The sequence below is a fragment of the Mercenaria mercenaria genome, chromosome 3 (assembly GCF_021730395.1).
Source record: "Mercenaria mercenaria strain notata chromosome 3, MADL_Memer_1, whole genome shotgun sequence".
Classification (NCBI taxonomy): domain Eukaryota; kingdom Metazoa; phylum Mollusca; class Bivalvia; order Venerida; family Veneridae; genus Mercenaria; species Mercenaria mercenaria.
The window spans coordinates 66,755,413-66,772,579 of NC_069363.1; positions in this window are offsets into that span (position 1 = coordinate 66,755,413).

Here is a 17,167-nt window from a genome sequence, read left to right on the forward strand (position 1 = left end):
TCAGTTCCATTTTGTTGTGTATGTTAAATGGCCTTTAGTCTTTGACATAAATTTATCACAACAAAGGACATCAGCATACTGAAAAAAAACAACATGTCTTTAATATTCATGTTCTCAAAATAGTCATAGCCTCTGCCCTTGTCTAAACAGCTGATCACATGTATTGACATGCTGCCTATTGACGATTGTTTCGAATAAATGGTGCAAATGTTTTGTAGGTTAATTTTGAGCCCTTAAAATAGATGGCTGAACAATTGGTAAATGTGATCTTTACATTACTGGTGTGACCTTGAAACCTTATCAGTTGTAAGATAATGGGTAGATCCTTTTATTGTCTCACCCACTTTTAGTGGATTAGTGGAAGCGAGACTAAGCAATCCAAATTCCTTCGGCGGTGACAGCGGTGGTGTCAGCAATTGGGAAGAACTCAAAAACCATTACATATATTTCTTTGAAACCTTGTAGGATGATTTAAAAACTAATTTTACACTCCCATGGTGAGTACTAGTCCCCTAGTGACCTTAACCTTGAAGAAATTAGCACTTCTTAGATTTTTTTGATGCCTTTGAACATTCACAAAAATGACAATTTCTCAAAAAGCTTTACATATATTGCTTTGAAACCTTGTGGGATAGTTAAAAAAAACTCATTTTACACCCCTGTGGTGAGTTCTGGCCTGCTAGTAACCTTGACCTTAAAGAAATTAGCATTTTTCAGATTTTTTTGACGCCTTCTAGCATTCACAAAAATGGCTTCTCAAAAAGCATTACATATATTGCTTTGAAACCTTGTAGGATGGTTCAGAAACTCATTTTACACCCCTATAGTGAGTCCTGCCCCCTTATGACATTGACCTTGAAGAATTTAGCATTTTTATCTGAAAGACGGGACATATAGGAATGCCTTTGGCGGGCGGACTGGCTTTGAATCGAGCATTTCTCTTTCATGCATGGAGGGATTTTGATGTATTGTGTTCATCATCATGAGACGGAGTGTCATTCAGAAGAACCCACAGGTCTAAGGTCAAGGTCACACTTAGAGGTCAAAGGTCAAATTTAAGAACAACTTTGGAGCATTTCTTTTTCATGCATGGGGAAATTTTAATGTAACTTTCATCACAATCTAGCTAAAATAAATTAGTATAAACTAATAATACCTTTATACTTAGACCATTTTATTAACATATGTATGAAAATAAACTGGCAGTAAACTTTTCATTCCCCACATTTAACCCTTAGCCTGCTAAATTTCTAAAATGAACTGGTCTATCATTCAGTTTGGGCAGTACCATTCTTTAGTAGAAGGGGTTTTCAGTGAAAATTTACTGACTGAACAGCGAACAGTGCAGACCATGATCAGACTGCATGGATGTGCAGGCTGATCTTGGTCTGCACTGGTCGCAAAGGCAGACTAACTCGCCGCTAGCAGGCTAAAGGTTAAGTTAAATAGGTCATCACGAAAAATACAAAGGTTTTGGTCTAAAAAACAACAACAAATAATTAGAAACATGTTATTGATTGTTTTTGTTTATTTTTGGTTTAACGCGATTTTTCAACAGTTTTTCAATTATGTAATGGCAGGCAGTTAACCTATCCAGTGTTCCTGGATTCTGTACCAGTACAAATCTGTTCACCGCAAGTAACTGCCAACTTTCCCACATGAATCAGAGGTGGAGGATGAATGATTTCAGACACAATATCTTCTATCAAATCGTCACTGCGAACATACGCCTCGCCCGGGGATCGAACTCACGGCCCCACGATCTGTAGATATGCGCTCTCCCAACTGAGCTAAGCGGGAAGGCTCTCAAGTTTTGTTTAATTGAATTCACTCAGTTTCAAGAAACGGTCAAGAGGTCAGATAAGTGTATTGTAATAATTTACTTAACAGAACTTCTGATCAAGATTTTGTGTGTCATAATTAAAGTAAACTCGAGGAGATTCAATAAAATAAATAAAGCGGTGCTTTCAAATTCTGTGTGCTATAGTTTCTCTTATGAGTACTTAAATCGTATTGTCGCACTCTGGAATTCTGTAAACAACTAAATTTGTTTGGTACCCATTATTATGGAATGCCGCGGTTGTCTTATTAAGACATTGTTCATATAATAAATTCGTCTTAAGAAATATGGGTTCATTCGCTCATTATATAAATTGAATAATGCAATATATGGAACTGTTTCGTCTTTATATGGAACAAACTTTTCATTATATGATAGCAAACATTATTATATACATTCGATTTCCCTTTATATGCATTCAAATGTAATATATGGAATTCCAGGGAGGGAGGTAATAGAAGTACCTTTCAATGGTAAAAAAGCCAGTTTTGTTAGAGTGACATTCCCTTTATGTTGGAGATAAAGAAACTAACCCTGTATGCTTAAAAACTATGGTGGCATATTTCTGCCAACCACATATCCACTTATTTTGTAGACAGTTTTCTCTAAAAATGTCACATATCCAGTTATTATCTGGCAAGTTGCAAAATTGCGTGTTATCCATATAATTAAGTTAACAGGATAAAACTGCCTGTTAGTGCCCACTTCTGCCATCCACATATTCACATAAATAAGTGGTTATTGTGAAAGTTTTCATGATATCCAGTTAATATTCGTACCCAAACTGGCGATTTACGGTTAGACTTTTCGGCCCCTATACGGAATTGTCATGGTATAGAATATTGAAATGGGGAGAAAATGTATAGGCGGCCGAGTAGCTCAGTCGGTAGAGCATTGGAACAGTATTCCGAGGCCCCTGGTTAGAGTCACGGTCTGGCTGCACAGTTTTCTCATCCTGTCGCATTTGGCGCCCAATGTGGAGACGTAATTGCTTGATTTATGAAGTACCCGTTGAAATTCGAGGACGAATTAAAAAGTGTGAAATTTATTACAGTATAGAACTTGGAATATTAAAATGGGGAGAAAATGTGTAGGCAGTCGGGTAGCCCAGTCGGTAGATTACCGGACAGGTATTCCGAGGCCCCAGGTTCAAGTCTCGGTCTGGCTTCACATTTTTGTCACCCTGTGACAGAATGAATATGTGTATATCCACCTTAACCCCTACCACCACCCCTAATGGTTGTGCCTATAGATAGGATTTGGAATTAAAATTGCATAATTTTATGTATGATTTCATTATTCCATAATAATAGGGGCCCGATTAGGGGATACTGCCAACATAACGGACTAACTGACAAAACAAGATCCCTTGTTAACGTAAGTGAAAAATGTGGTGGCGGTAGTGGGCACTAACAGGCAGTTTTGGTCCTGTTAAGATATTTAAGTGATAACAAAGTTTTGTCACCTGCCAATAAAAACTGAATAAGTGACATTTTTACGAAAATTTCGAGATAAAATAAGGGATATGTGGTTGCAGAAAAATGCCACCATAAAAAACAGGTCGTTAGAGTGACCTGCCTTATATTTGCAAATGGTGTCGAGTGAGGAAGGGAAAAAAAACTCTGTTTGGGATAAAAAATGTTTGGTTAGAGTGACCTCCCCTTTCTATTGAAAATGGCGTAGAGATAAATAGCAGAAGTAACTCTGTATGTAAAAAAACAGGACAGTTAGAGTGATCTCCCCTTTATTTTGCAAATGGCATCCGAAGGTAGGGGAAATAACTCTGAATGGCTAAAAACAGGTCGGTTAGAGTAACAACCCTTTATTTTGCAAATACCGTTGAGAAAGGTAAGGGAAGTACCGCTGAAAGCCCCGTTCAGTTCGAGTGACCTCCCCTTTATATTGCAAATGGGGTCGAGGGAGATAGGGGAAGTAACTCTGGGCTGATATAGAACTGGTAAGAGCAACCTCCCGGTTATATTGCAAATTGCGTCGAGAGAGGTAGCAGAATCAGAGTGGCTAAAACAAAAATAGGTCGGTAAGATTATATTGCAAATGGCATCGAGATAGGTAGGGGAAGTAACTTTGTATATTAAGAAAAATCAGGACGGTTAGATTGACCTCCCCTATATTTTGTAAATAGCGTTCAGGGAGGTAGGGGAAGTAACTCTTGGTGGCTAAAAAAATGGGTCAGTAAGAGTGACTTCTCTTTATATTGCAAATGGTGTCGAGAAATGCAAGGAAAGTAACTTTGTATGTAAACTAGAATGTGTCTGTAGGACACAGGGTGTGCCCCCCACTGGTACATTTGTCACAAATAAGGTGAAATAATTCAAATATTTGCAGTCTTAATGGGGTATAGCCTAAAAAAAACAAGAGGACCATGATGGTCCTGAATCGTTCACCTGTCTCCACATGACCCAATTTTCATGATCCATTGAAAAATATGTCTTCTAGAGAGGTCACAAGGTTTTTCTATCATTTGACCTACTGACCTAGTTTTAAAGGCACATGACCCAGTTTTGAACTTGACCTATATATTATCAAGGTGAACATTCTCACCAATTTTCATGAAGATCTAATGAAGAGTATGGCCTCTAGAGAGGTCACAAGGTTTTTCTATTTTTATACCTACTGACCTAGTTTTGATCACACGTGACCCAGTTTCAAACTTTATCTAGATATCATCAAGGTGAACATTCATACAAATTTTCATGAAGATCCATTGAAAAATATGGCCTCTGGAGTGGTCAAAAGGTTTTTCTATTTTTAGACCTACTGACCTAGTTTTTGATCGCAGTTGGCCAAGTTTCAAACTTAACCTAGATATCATCAAGATGAACGTTAAGACCAACTTTCATACAGATCCCATGAAAAGTATGGCCTCTAGAGAGGTCACAAGGTTTTTATTATTATTTGACCTACTGACCTAGTTTTTTAAGGCACGTGACCCAGTTTCAAACTTGACCTAGATATCATCAAGGTGAACATTCTGACCAATTTTCATGAAGATCCATTCAAGGGTATGGCCTCTAGAGAGGTCACAAGGTTTTTCTATTTCAAGACTTACTGACCTAGTTTTTGATCGCAGTTGACCCAGTTTCAAACTTCACCTATATATCATCAAGATAAATATTCAAACCAATTTTCATACAGATCCCATGAAAAATATGGCTTCTAGAGAGGTCACAAGGTTTTTCTATTATTTGACCTACTGACCTAGTTTTGAAGGCACATGACCCAGTTTTGAATTTGACCTATATTATCAAGGTGAACTTTCTCACCAATTTTCATAAAGATCTAAGAAGAGTATGGCCTCTAGAGAGGTCACAAGGTTTTTCTATTTTATACCTACTGACCTATTTTGATCAAAACGTGACCCAGTTCAAATTTTTAAATCGATACCATCAAGGGAACATTCAGACAAATTTTCATGAAAAATCCATTGAAAAATATGGCCTCTGGAGGGGTCAAAGGTTTTTCTATTTTTAGACCTACTGACCTAGTTTTTAAACGCAGTTGGCCCCAGTTTCAAACTTGACCAGATATCATAAAATAAACCGTTAAGACCAACTTTCATACAGATCCCATGAAAAGTATGGCCTCTAGAGAGGTCACAAGGTTTTTATTATTATTTGACCTACTGACCTAGCTTTTTAAGGCACGTGACCCAGTTTCAAACTTGACCTAGATATCATCAAGGTGAACATTCTGACTAATTTTCATGAAGATCCATTCAAGGGTATGGCCTTTTAGAGAGGTCACAAGCTTTTTCTATTTCAGACCTACGACCTAGTTTTGATCGCAGTTGACCCAGTTCAAACTTCACCTAAAATTTCATCAAGAAAATATTCAAACCAATTTTCATACAGATCCCATGAAAAATTGACCTCTAAAAGGGGTCACAAACATTTTTTCATTATTTGACCTACTGACCTACTTTTTGAAGGCACGTGACCCACTTTCGAACTTGACCTAGATATCATCAAGATGAACATTCTGACCAATTTTTATGGAGATCCATTTAAAAGTATGGCCTCTAAGAGGTCACAAGGTTTTTCTATTTTTAGACATACTGACCTAGTTTTTGACCGCACATGACCCGTTTCGAACTTGATATCATCAAGAAAACCCATCAGCCCAACAACTTTCATACAGATCCCATAAAAAAATATGACATTAGAGAGGTCACAAGGTTTTTCTATTATTTAACCTACTGACCTAGTTTTTGATGGCATGTGACCAAGTTTCGAACTTGACCTAGATATCATCAAGGTGAATGTTCTGACCAATTTTCATGAAGATCTTATGAAATATATGGCCTCTAGAGAGGTCACAAGGTTTTTCTATTATTTGACCTACTGACAAAAAATCCACTATTTTGGCTATTTCATGAGCTATAACTCTGTAATACATGCTAAAATTCTCAAGAAGAATGCCAAGTGCGCAAGGTCACATTATGATAAAGACTGAAGCAAGGTTTCATTAATTACATTTAATATTTCTGATGAGGCACAAAATTAGGGGGAAAATGTGCATTTTTGACTATATCGGGGGCCAAAACTCTAAAAAATAGGGGCGGAGCCAGATGAAAAATAGGAGTGCGCAAGTTCATATCATGATAAAGACTCATGAAAGGTTTCATCAATTTATATCAAATACTTTCCGAGCTAGGGGTGTCACAAGGTGAAAATGTGCATTTTTGACTATTTCAGGGGCCATAACTCTAGAAATAGGGCGCGGACCCATATTAAAAATGGGAGATGCGCAAGTTCATATCATGATAAGACTCATGAAAGGGTTTTAAATGAATCTATTCAAATAACTTCTTGAGCTAGGCAGTCACAAGGTGAAAATGGCGTTTGACTATCTAGGGCCATAATCTAAAAATAGGGGCTGGAGCCAGATGAAAAATAGTGGGTGCGCAAGTTCCTATCATGAAAAGACCCCATGCAAGGTTTCACAATTTATATCAAATACTTTTGAGCTGGGCGTGTCACAAAGGTGAAAAGGTGCATTTTGACTATGTCAGGGGCCATAACTCTAAATATAGGGGCGGAGCCACGAAAAATAACAGTACGCAATTTTCATATCATGATAAAGACTCATGCAAGATTTCATCAATTTATATCAAACACTTTTGAGCTAGGCGTGTCACAAGGCAAAATGTGCTTTTTTGGGACTATTTCGGGGGCCATAACTCTAAAAATAGGGGGCGTAGCCAGACGAAAATAGAAGTTGCGCAAGTTCTATCATGATAAAGACTCAAGCAAGGTTTAATCAATTTATATCAAATACTTTTTGAGCTAGGTGTGTCACAAGGTGAAAATGTGCATTTTTGACTATTTCAGGGGCCATAACTCTAAAATTAGGGGGCGGAGCCAGATAAAAAATAGGAGGTGCGCAAGTTCATATTATGATAAAGTCTCATGCAAGGTTTCATCAATTTATATCAAATACTTTTTGAGCTAGGCGCGTCACGAACTTCGGACGGACGCACGGACAAGAGCAAATCTATATGCCCCCACCACTCATGGGAGGGGGTGGGCACAAAAAGAAAGTTTGGTTAGAGTGACCTCACTGTTTTACATCGAAAAATGCAGGGAAAGTAACTCTGTATGTAAAAAAAAAATCAGTTCGGTTAGAGAGACCTCCCTTTTATATCGCAAATGGCGTTGACAGAGGTGGAGGCATTCAGACACTAAATAGAAAAATGGCATGAAAAAAATGGTAGTCCCATAATAGCGGATACAAATAGTCCTGTTTTTTTTTTCTGAGATTTTCCTTATTTTCTTTGCAATTTTTTTGCTAAAACACATGACAGATCTATGCTTGACATGTAGGTAGCATTTCATAATGAAAAACAACATACAAAATTTTTTCATGGAAACTTAGATCACATAACCCCAGTATAATTGGGGTCTCATTTTTTAGTTGATTTTACAGTTGGTGTGGTTTGACTGAAATTATTTTTTCTTGCACCAAACATTTCTTTTTGATTTTAGTTAGCACTGAGAATATCTTCAAAAAAAATGTAAGTTACAGACATGTAAAATGGGTCCTGATGTTTGCTGGGGGTCATTGGAAATGGGTCAATTTTATATAGAATAAAAACAACAACTATTTAGTGTGTTAAAACCTGTAAAATTGGTAAGAGGGTACCCCCCTTTATATTGCAAATGGCGTCAAGGGTGGTAGGGGAAGTAATTCTTGTCGGCTGAAAAAAATGGGTCAGTAAATCCCCTTTATATTGCAAATGACGTTCAGGAGTTAATAAGTAAAATGTGGCACTTAAAAAAACTGGTCCCGTAGGAGTAACCTCCCTTTATATTGCAAATGGCGTCGAGGTAGGTAGGAGAAGAAACTGTGGGAGGCTCAAAAGTGGGTCGGTAAGAGTGACCTCCCCTCTATATTGGAAATGGCGTTAAGGGAGGTAGGGGAAGTAACTGTGGGCTGCTTAAAAACGGGTCGGAAAGACTGACCTTCACTTTACATTGCAAATGGCATCGAGGGAGGTAGAGGAAATACAGGAGACTGTAAGGGTGACCTCCCCTTTATATTGCAAATGGTGCCAAGGGAGGTAGGGGAAGTAACTGTGGGCTGCTAAAATACGGGTTGGTGAGAGTGACCTCCCCTGTATATTGCAAATGGCGTTGAGGGAGGTAGAGGAAGAAACATAGGGACCATAAAAATGGGTTGGTAAGAGTGACCTCCCCTCTATATTGCAAATGGCGTCGAGGGAGGTAGGGAAGTAACTGTGGCCGGCAGGAAACAGGGATCGGTAACAGTGACCTCCCCTTTATATTGCAAATGGCGTCGAGATTGGTAGGAGATAACTTGGGCGGCAAAAAAACAGGATGCAGTAAGAGTGACCTCCCCTTTACATTGCAAATGGCATTGAGAGAGGTAAGGGAAGTAACTGTTGACAGCAAGAGGATCAGTAAGGGTGACCTCCCAAATATATTGAAAATGGCATCGCGGGAGGTAGGGGAAATAACTCGAGTACATATAAAACGGGTCTGTAAGTTTCTTCCCCTTTATATTGCAAATGGCGTCGAGAGGGATAGGGGAATTAATTATGGGCAGCTAAATAGACGGGTCGGTACATTACCTCCCCTTTATATTGCAAATGGAGTCCAGGGACGTAAGGGAAATAACTCTGAGTGAATATAAAAGGGGTCGGTAAGTTTCTTCCCCTTTATATTGCAAATGGCGTCGAGAGGTAGGGGAAGTAATTATGGGCAGCTAAATAGACGGGTTGGTACATTACCTCCCCTTTATATTGCAAATGGAGTCCAGGGATGAAAGGGAAGTAACTCTGAGTGAATATAAAAGGGATCGGTAAGTTTCTTCCCCTTTATATTGCAAATGGCGTCGAGAGGTAGGGGAAGTAATTATGGGCAGCTAAATAGACGGGTCAGTACATTACCTCCCCTTTATATTGCAAATGGAGTCCACGGATGTAAGGGAAGTAACTGTGGGCAGCTTTAAAAATGGCTTGGTAAGAGTAACCTCTCCTATATATTGCAAATGGCGTCGAGGGAGGTTGGGGAAGTAAATGTCGGCTGCTTAAAAACGGGTCGCTTAAAGTGACCTCCCCTTTATATTGCAAATGGCGTCGAAGGAGGTAGGGGAAGTAACTGTGGCAGGCTAAGAAAATGGGTGGGTAAAAGTGACCTCACCTCTTCACTGCAAAATGGCGTGGAGGGATGTAGGGGAAGTATGTGTATCTGTGTGTTCGGGTTTCACGTCTTTTTCAAAAATTTTGCAGTCATACAAAGGACGGAGTAGGGAAGTAACTGTGGGCGGCAAAAAGCAGGAGACGGTAAGGGTGACCTCCCCTTTGTATTTCAAAAGGCGTGAGCAGGTAGTGGAAGTAACCCGTGAGCGGCAAAAAAAAAAAGGTTGTTTAAGGGTTTACATCCGATTTATATTTCAAATGGCGTCGAGGAGGTAGGGGGAAATAATTAAAGGGCGGCTAAAAAAAACGGGAAGGGAAGTGACCCCCCCTTAATTGCAAATGGCGTCGAGACAGGTAGGCGAAGTAATTATGGGTGGCAAAAAAGAAAGGAAGGGAAGAGTGACATCCCCTTTATATTACAAATGGCATAGGGGAATTAACTGTGTGACTTAAAAAACAGGTCAGAAAGAGTAACCTCCCCTTTATATTACAAATGGCATCGAGGTAGGGGAAGTTACTGTGGGTGACTAAAACAAAGGCTGGTAAATGACCTCCCCTTTATATTGCAAATGGCATCAAGGGAGGTGGGGGAAGTAATTCTGGTCGGTTGAAAAAACGGGTCGGTAAGTGACTTCCATTTTATATTGCAAATGACGTCCTAGTACACGTCGATTTGTGGGAATATGGGCCGCCGTGAGAAAAATATTGAGAAATAAGAGACCTAACCACATTGTAGACTGAAGTGAGTTAAAATAATTTCTCATGATCTCTTTCCAGACACGCGACTCGAAAAAAATTATGACGTCATAAATATGGGGGCTAAAGAGAAAATAAAAAGGCAGAAAATGTATGACTGCTGAATAATTACAGGTGACAACGTTTTGAAAAATATGTTAAAGATTTTAAAACTGATAAAATTTAGTGAAGGTTATGCTTAATTTTAGCAGATACAACATTTTATGAAAAATATATGGAATTAACTATGCCCTTAAAATGAAAAATATCTATAAATATCAGAAAATGCGAAAATGACTAAATAACGGTATTAAGTGAGCAAATTTCTGTTAAATGGCACAGTAATGCCAATTAAAAATACAAATTGTCTAATACTCTTTTCACTATCCATAGTCCCAAAAAAACATAATTATATATATCTATATACCCTTGTTATCTGTATGAGTGTGTCAGATCGACTTAACGCCCCGACTATGTGGTCAGAACGCAAAATCAATAGAAAAAATCTTTACAAATGCAATCTTAAGAATGTTGTTTCAATGATATAACAGCTTTAAAACGTAAATTATTTTTTTAGTGCAGATTCTCCTATTAAAATTGATAAATCCAATTAATACATCTTCCCCGTTAACCTGAGTTAAAAAAATCTACGAAAGGAATCATCAAAGATTTCTCTATGTACGTTTTAGTTCAGTATACTAGGTGGTCATGATGTCATCGTCGTTTAACGCCTACAGTATATTACGTTTTACATATAGAAATTTTAGTAGTTAAACCTACACCTTGAGTCCTTCTAATGAATAGGATTTGGGCCCCCTAATCACATCCCTGAAGTTTGTATTTTCGAAGTTCGCAAAAAATGATCAGTAAGATTTGAGGATTCCTTAATTGCATTACAGTCCCTTAAGCTCGTTTCATAGATAATTAACCCTTTTAACTTACCCAATTCTAATTTATTTTAAAACGTTACGGTATAACTTCATGCCTAACTGATATTTTACTCCGCGTGAAAAAGATATTGCGACCAAGTAAGCAAACTCGAAAAAAAACATTCCTAGAAAAATTGAAATCCAACAATTACAAGGGGTGCTGTTTAAATTTTTTTTTTACTCTTTATACCTATTTACCAATAATCTAATGAATGACAAAGGAATTGCTTAAATTAAACGCATTTTTATGCATTTAATTTCCCAAAAAAGCCTTTTCCCTTTTTCATATTGCTATTTGTTTATGTGACCATGTAAGCAGTTTTTCAAAACCCCCTCTTTATTGAAACATTGATGTCCGGTTGGGAAAGCATTTTTCGAGATTAATAAGTTATCCGTGAGAACTTTTACTGCCTAGCTTTCGCAGATATTTTTTGTATGATTTGGAAAACGTTATACACATTTACCTTTGGTTACTATATCAACAATAAATCACGCATTTTTGATGATGTTTTCAAATACGGGCAATTAGTTGTTGCTCGAATAGTTGACATTTTATGCCAGGAGGACAGTTATTAAATCAGACATAATACTGCATCGCTTGGGATTGACATACATGTACTCCATACTTGAAATTGATTTAAGTACACTAATTTACCCAAGCAATCAATTCGTGTATCAAAAAAATAGTTATTATCAAATTCAATGGAAATGTCCCAAAAGTATTGGAAAATGATGAAATGTTTTATCATATGCGGTTTTTGACCCGCTTTTATTTCGAGATATATTTCATATTTGGTGTTTAGTCCCCTTGTCAGCTGGATGCTAGATTTTCCATTTGATCGTGTCTAATGAAAGAGGGGGACGACGCCATGAAGCTCTAAAAGCCCATTAAAAACTGAACTGCTTTGATATGCTTTTGCTTTCCGGATTCGTAGGATCCTTAATAATATTCTGCTATTTTCTGCTTTTTACAACGGCATGGAGAACAAGGCAAATGTTTGTTAAAAGCTCAAGAAGATCCCTTCAAAGAAAAGAACTCATCTAATCAAAATAATAGAAAACTCGGGTTTATTAAGTTTGTTCATGGGAGATTTAGAAAGGTGAAATACCCTTACGCCCTTTAGCACCATTTAAGCGGAATTCTGTTGTGAAAATTAAATGAACTCCATAAAACTAAAGGGGCCAGGGTTTTTCATGTAAAATTTACCCAATCATTTTTGTTTTCACATAACGTCCTTTAGTTTTCCCTTTCGTGAATAAGACATTCAGCAGTTTGTTTTTAAAATACTATTTTTAAGCACAAACCCGCGTTGTTTAGAACGACTGTTCCAAGGCGTTGCCGCACTTCGGTCCCTTTTCCCTTTTTTTTACGTTTTGAGCTTTCTGTCTATAAAGCTTTTCATTGTTCATGTATTTATCATGTTTTAAACTATACATGCATGTACGGTTTTAAAGAGGCGTTGCAGAGTATATCACATATCGGATCTTTGAGAAATACTTTCAGTTGCAGAGAAGGAATGATGAAAAAAGGCAATGAAATGACTACCCCAGCCCCTGATGCCCTTCCTGCTGCAATTAGCTAAACGTAATTGCGGAAAGCCCATATTAAACTCAGAACGTTTTTAAATGCAGGAGTAAACATATGCGTTTTGACCCGCTTATTTCGAGATAAATGCATATTAAAGGGGTTTAGTCATTGTCAGCTGTGATGCTAGATTTCCTATTGATCGTGTTTCTAAGAAAGAGGTGGACGACGCCATGATAGCTCTAAAAACCCATTAAAACTGACGCTTTGATATGCTTTTGCTTTTCCGGATTCGTAGATCCTTAATAAATTCTGCTATTTTCGTCTTTTCTACAAAGGCATGGAGAATGGCAAATGTTTGTTAAAGCTTCAGAAGATCCCTTCAAAATAGAACCATCTAATCAAAAAATAGAAGACCGGTTTTATTAAGTTTGTTCATGGAGATTTAGAAAGTGAAATACCTTACGCCCTTAAGCCCAGTTTAAAGCGAATTCTGTTTGTGGATAATATTAAATTTACTCCCTAACTAAAGGGCCAGAGGTTTTCATGTAAATATTACCCAATCAAATTTTTGTTTCCCAAACGTGCCTTTGTTTCCCTTTCTGAAAAAACATTCAGCAGTTTTGTTTTCAAAATACTATTTTAAGCACACCAGCGTTTTTTTTTAGAACTGACTGTTCCAAGGCGTTGCCGCACTTCGGTCTTTCCTTTATTTACGTTTTGAGCTTTCTTGTCTAAATGCTTTACATTGTTCATGTATTTTTCATGTTCTAAACAACATGCAGGTTACGGTTTAAAGAGGCGTTGCGAGATATCACATATCGGACTTTTGAAAATACTTTCAGTTGCAGAGAAGAATGAAGAAAAAGGCAAAAGAAAAATGATACCCCCTGCCCTGAAAGCCCTCCCGCTGGCAATTAGTAAACGTAATTGCGGAAAGCATATTAAAAAACAGAACGTTTTAAATGCAGGAGTAATGAAAAAACTGGTTGTAGATACTTGTATCGCCGAGCTGAAGCCGAATTAAGTAGAAAACTTCAGATTGATGTCAGCCTTATGAATACAATTACCAGTAATTCAGAATAATTAGGAAGACTATCTGAATTTAACACTGCAATTAAATTAAAAAGTCCGTTAAACTTACGGGCTTAATCGCTTGATAATGTTAAATCTAAATCAAATTGGGACTGTAAACATGCATGTAGTTTGCACATAATATTATAATAAGAGATAGACATACTTGTGCTACATTGATTTTTACTGCATTCAAATTTCTTTCCTTTAGGTAATATTAAAAGCGATATTTGGTAACATAATTCTTTTATTAATGTTATATTTCTTGGGAACTTTCGAAATAACTTATTTCAAATTCAACCATAGAAAAACGTCGAAAATGTTAAAATCAAGAGGTAGAAAACGGCGTGTAAAAAAGCATTGTAAAAAAGGGGGGGGTTCAAATTAAACAGTTAAAATAAATTGAAATATTGTTCCTGGAAAATCAAATAAGATTTTGAAAAGTCCCATTGGTGTTTTTAATGAATGATATTTGATATTTTAAAACCTTTTTCTGATTTTGTTTAGAAATTTAAACGCAGTTTTAGTTTCTAATCATCCCCTATGATGCGTATTTCCGATCCGTCGCGGTCCCCCCGAAAAGATACTACATTTTTTTTGCTTTGAACCCAAGGAATAATTTGGTATTGTGGTTTTCTCAACTCTTTCGGCGGGATTACAAAAGGGCCTGGACATCCAGGGGGGGAATGGGAAAAAACTTGGGGGACTTAAAAAAGGGTCGGGAAGGAACCTCCCCTTTTTTTGCAAATGGGTTCGAGGGAGGTAGTGGAAAACTTTGGGGGGGGGGGGAAAAAAAAATGGTTTGGTAAGGCTCTTCAATACAAATGGGTGTTGAGGGAGGGGGGAAAAAACTTTTTGGGGGGGCAAAAAAAAAAAAAATTGGCGTAAAAGCGACCCTTTTTATGCAAATGGTGTCGATTAGGGAAGAAACTTGTGGGGGCAAAAAAAAAAGGGGTCGGAAGGGTGACCTCCCCTTTATTTTCAAAAGGCGTTGAGGGGGTACGGGAAAGAACTGTTTTCGGGGAAAAAAAAAGTAGACGTGTGACCCCCCTTTTAAATTTTTTAAATGGGGGGGGGGGGGGAGGTAGGGGACTGTAACTGAGGGGGGCTAAAATTGGTCGTTAAAAGTTTTCCCCCCCCCCTAATTTCAAATGGCTCGATGGAGGAGGGGAAATAAATTGGGGAATAAAAACGGGCGGTAAGGGAGAAATTGAGTTAGGGGGGGTGGGGGAAATAATTTTGGCGGCAAAAAAAAAAGGGGTGGTGTGACCCCCCGTTAAATTGGGAAAACGCGTCAAAGGGGGGTATAAAACAACTTGGTCGGCAAACAAGGGTCATAAAGGGTGACCCCCCTTTTATTTCAATGGCGTCCAGGGGGGTAGGGGGAATAATTTAGGCGCTAAATAGAAAGGGGGGGGAAGAGTGACCTCCCCTTAATTTAAAAAGGCGCAGGGAGAGGGAATTTAAATGTGGGGGCTTAGAAATTGGTCGGTAGGTAACTTCCCCCCTTATTTGGGAAAAGGTGTCGAGAGAGGTAGGGGAAATAATTTGGCGGTAAAAAAAAGGGTCGGTAAATGACTTTTTTATTGAAAAATGGCGCGAGGAGATAAAAAAACAAATGTTGGAAGTTTTAAAAAGGGTCTGTAGAATAAACCCCCCCCAAAATTGAAATGGGGGTCAGGGGGGGGGAGGGGGGAACGGGGGAGGCTTAAATGGCGGGGAAAAGTTTCCCCCCCTCTATTTGCAAATGTTTTTTTATGGATAGGAAAAACTCGGGTTTAAATGAAACGGGGTTTGGGAACGGTGATTTCCCCTTTATATTGCAAAAAGAGTTCGCGGGAGGTTTGGGAGGTATGTAGGGCAAAAGTAATTTTTTGGCGCCTAAAAACGCGTGGTCGGTTAAGAGTGGCCGCGACCCACCATCCACCCGTAAATTGCAACTGGGCTAAATCGACAGAAGGGCAAGGGTGGGTGACTTCCTCTCCATTGCAAATGAGTGTCGATTGTAGGTAGGGGAAGTAACTGGGAGCTTAAAACAAAATGGTCTTAAATGTAACCCCCCCAATATTGGCAAATGGCATCGAGGGAGGTAGGGGATAGTAAATGTGGGCTGCCCTTCAAAAACGGATCGGTAAGAGTGACCTCCCCCTATATTGCAAATGCCGTCGAGGGAGTGGGGGAAAGTGAAGTTCGACATGGTGCGGCTGCTTCAAAATGGGTTGGTAAGAGTGATTACCCTTATATTGCAAATGCGTCAAGGGTGGTGGAGTAACTGAGGGAGGCTATAAATATTGATTGGTAAGAGTGACTCCCCGATATATTGCAAATGGCATCGACGGGAGGAGGGGGAGTAAAGGTGGTGGGCTGCCTTAAAAACGGGTCGGTGTAAGAGTGACCTCCCCATTTATATTGCAATGACTGGAGGGAGGTAGGGGAGAGTGAGTGGAAGGAACTGAGGGGGCTATAAAAATGGATCAGTAAGAGTGACTACCCTATATTGCAATGGCCGTCGTCGCGGATGGTAGGGGAAGTAGTAAATGTGGGGCTATGCTTACAAAAACGGGTCAGTAAGAGTGATCTCCCCTCTAAATTGCAAATGGCTCAAGGGAGGTAGGGGAGTAACTGAGGTAGGCTATAAACATGGATCGGTAAGAGTGACTTCCCCTCTCTATTGCAAATGGGTCGAGTGAGGTAGGAGAGTAACGTGGGATGCGTAAAAAGGGGTCGGAAGAGTGACCTTCACTTACATCGCAAATGGATTGACGGAGGCTTAAAAGGGGGGTAGAGTGACCTCGCCCTTCTATATTGACAAAAAGTGTCGAGGGAGTAAGGCGATATAACTGGGGGCCAAGGCAATGCAGAGATGGTAAGGGCTGACCTCCCTATAGATTGAAAGGGCGTCCGGAGGGAGGTAGGGGAGGGGAAAGAAATGTGGGCGCTTCAAAAAAAGGGTCGTTAAGAGTGTGACCACCCCGCATTGCAAATGGCCCCGTAAGGGAGGTGGGAAAGTAAATAGGGGTGCTTCAAAAAAGGTCGGTAGAGTGACTCCCCTGATATTGAAATGGCGTGAGGGGGTAGGGGAGTAACTGAGGGGGGCATAAATATGGATTGTTAAAAGTGACCTTCCTCTATATTGGAAAGGGCCATCAGGGGGATAGGGGAAGAAAACTGTGGTGTAGCTTAAAAACGGTCGGGGTTTAAGAGCCCTAAACCTCCCCTTTTAATTGCAAATGGCAGCGATGGAGGTGAGGGGAAGTAAATGTGGGAGGCTAAAAATTGGGCAGTAAGAGTAACCTCCTCTCTTAATGCAAATGGCATCGAGGCGTGGGGAAGAAAGAAGAAGAAACTTGGCGGCAAACAAAACGGGTCGTGTTAAGAGTGAC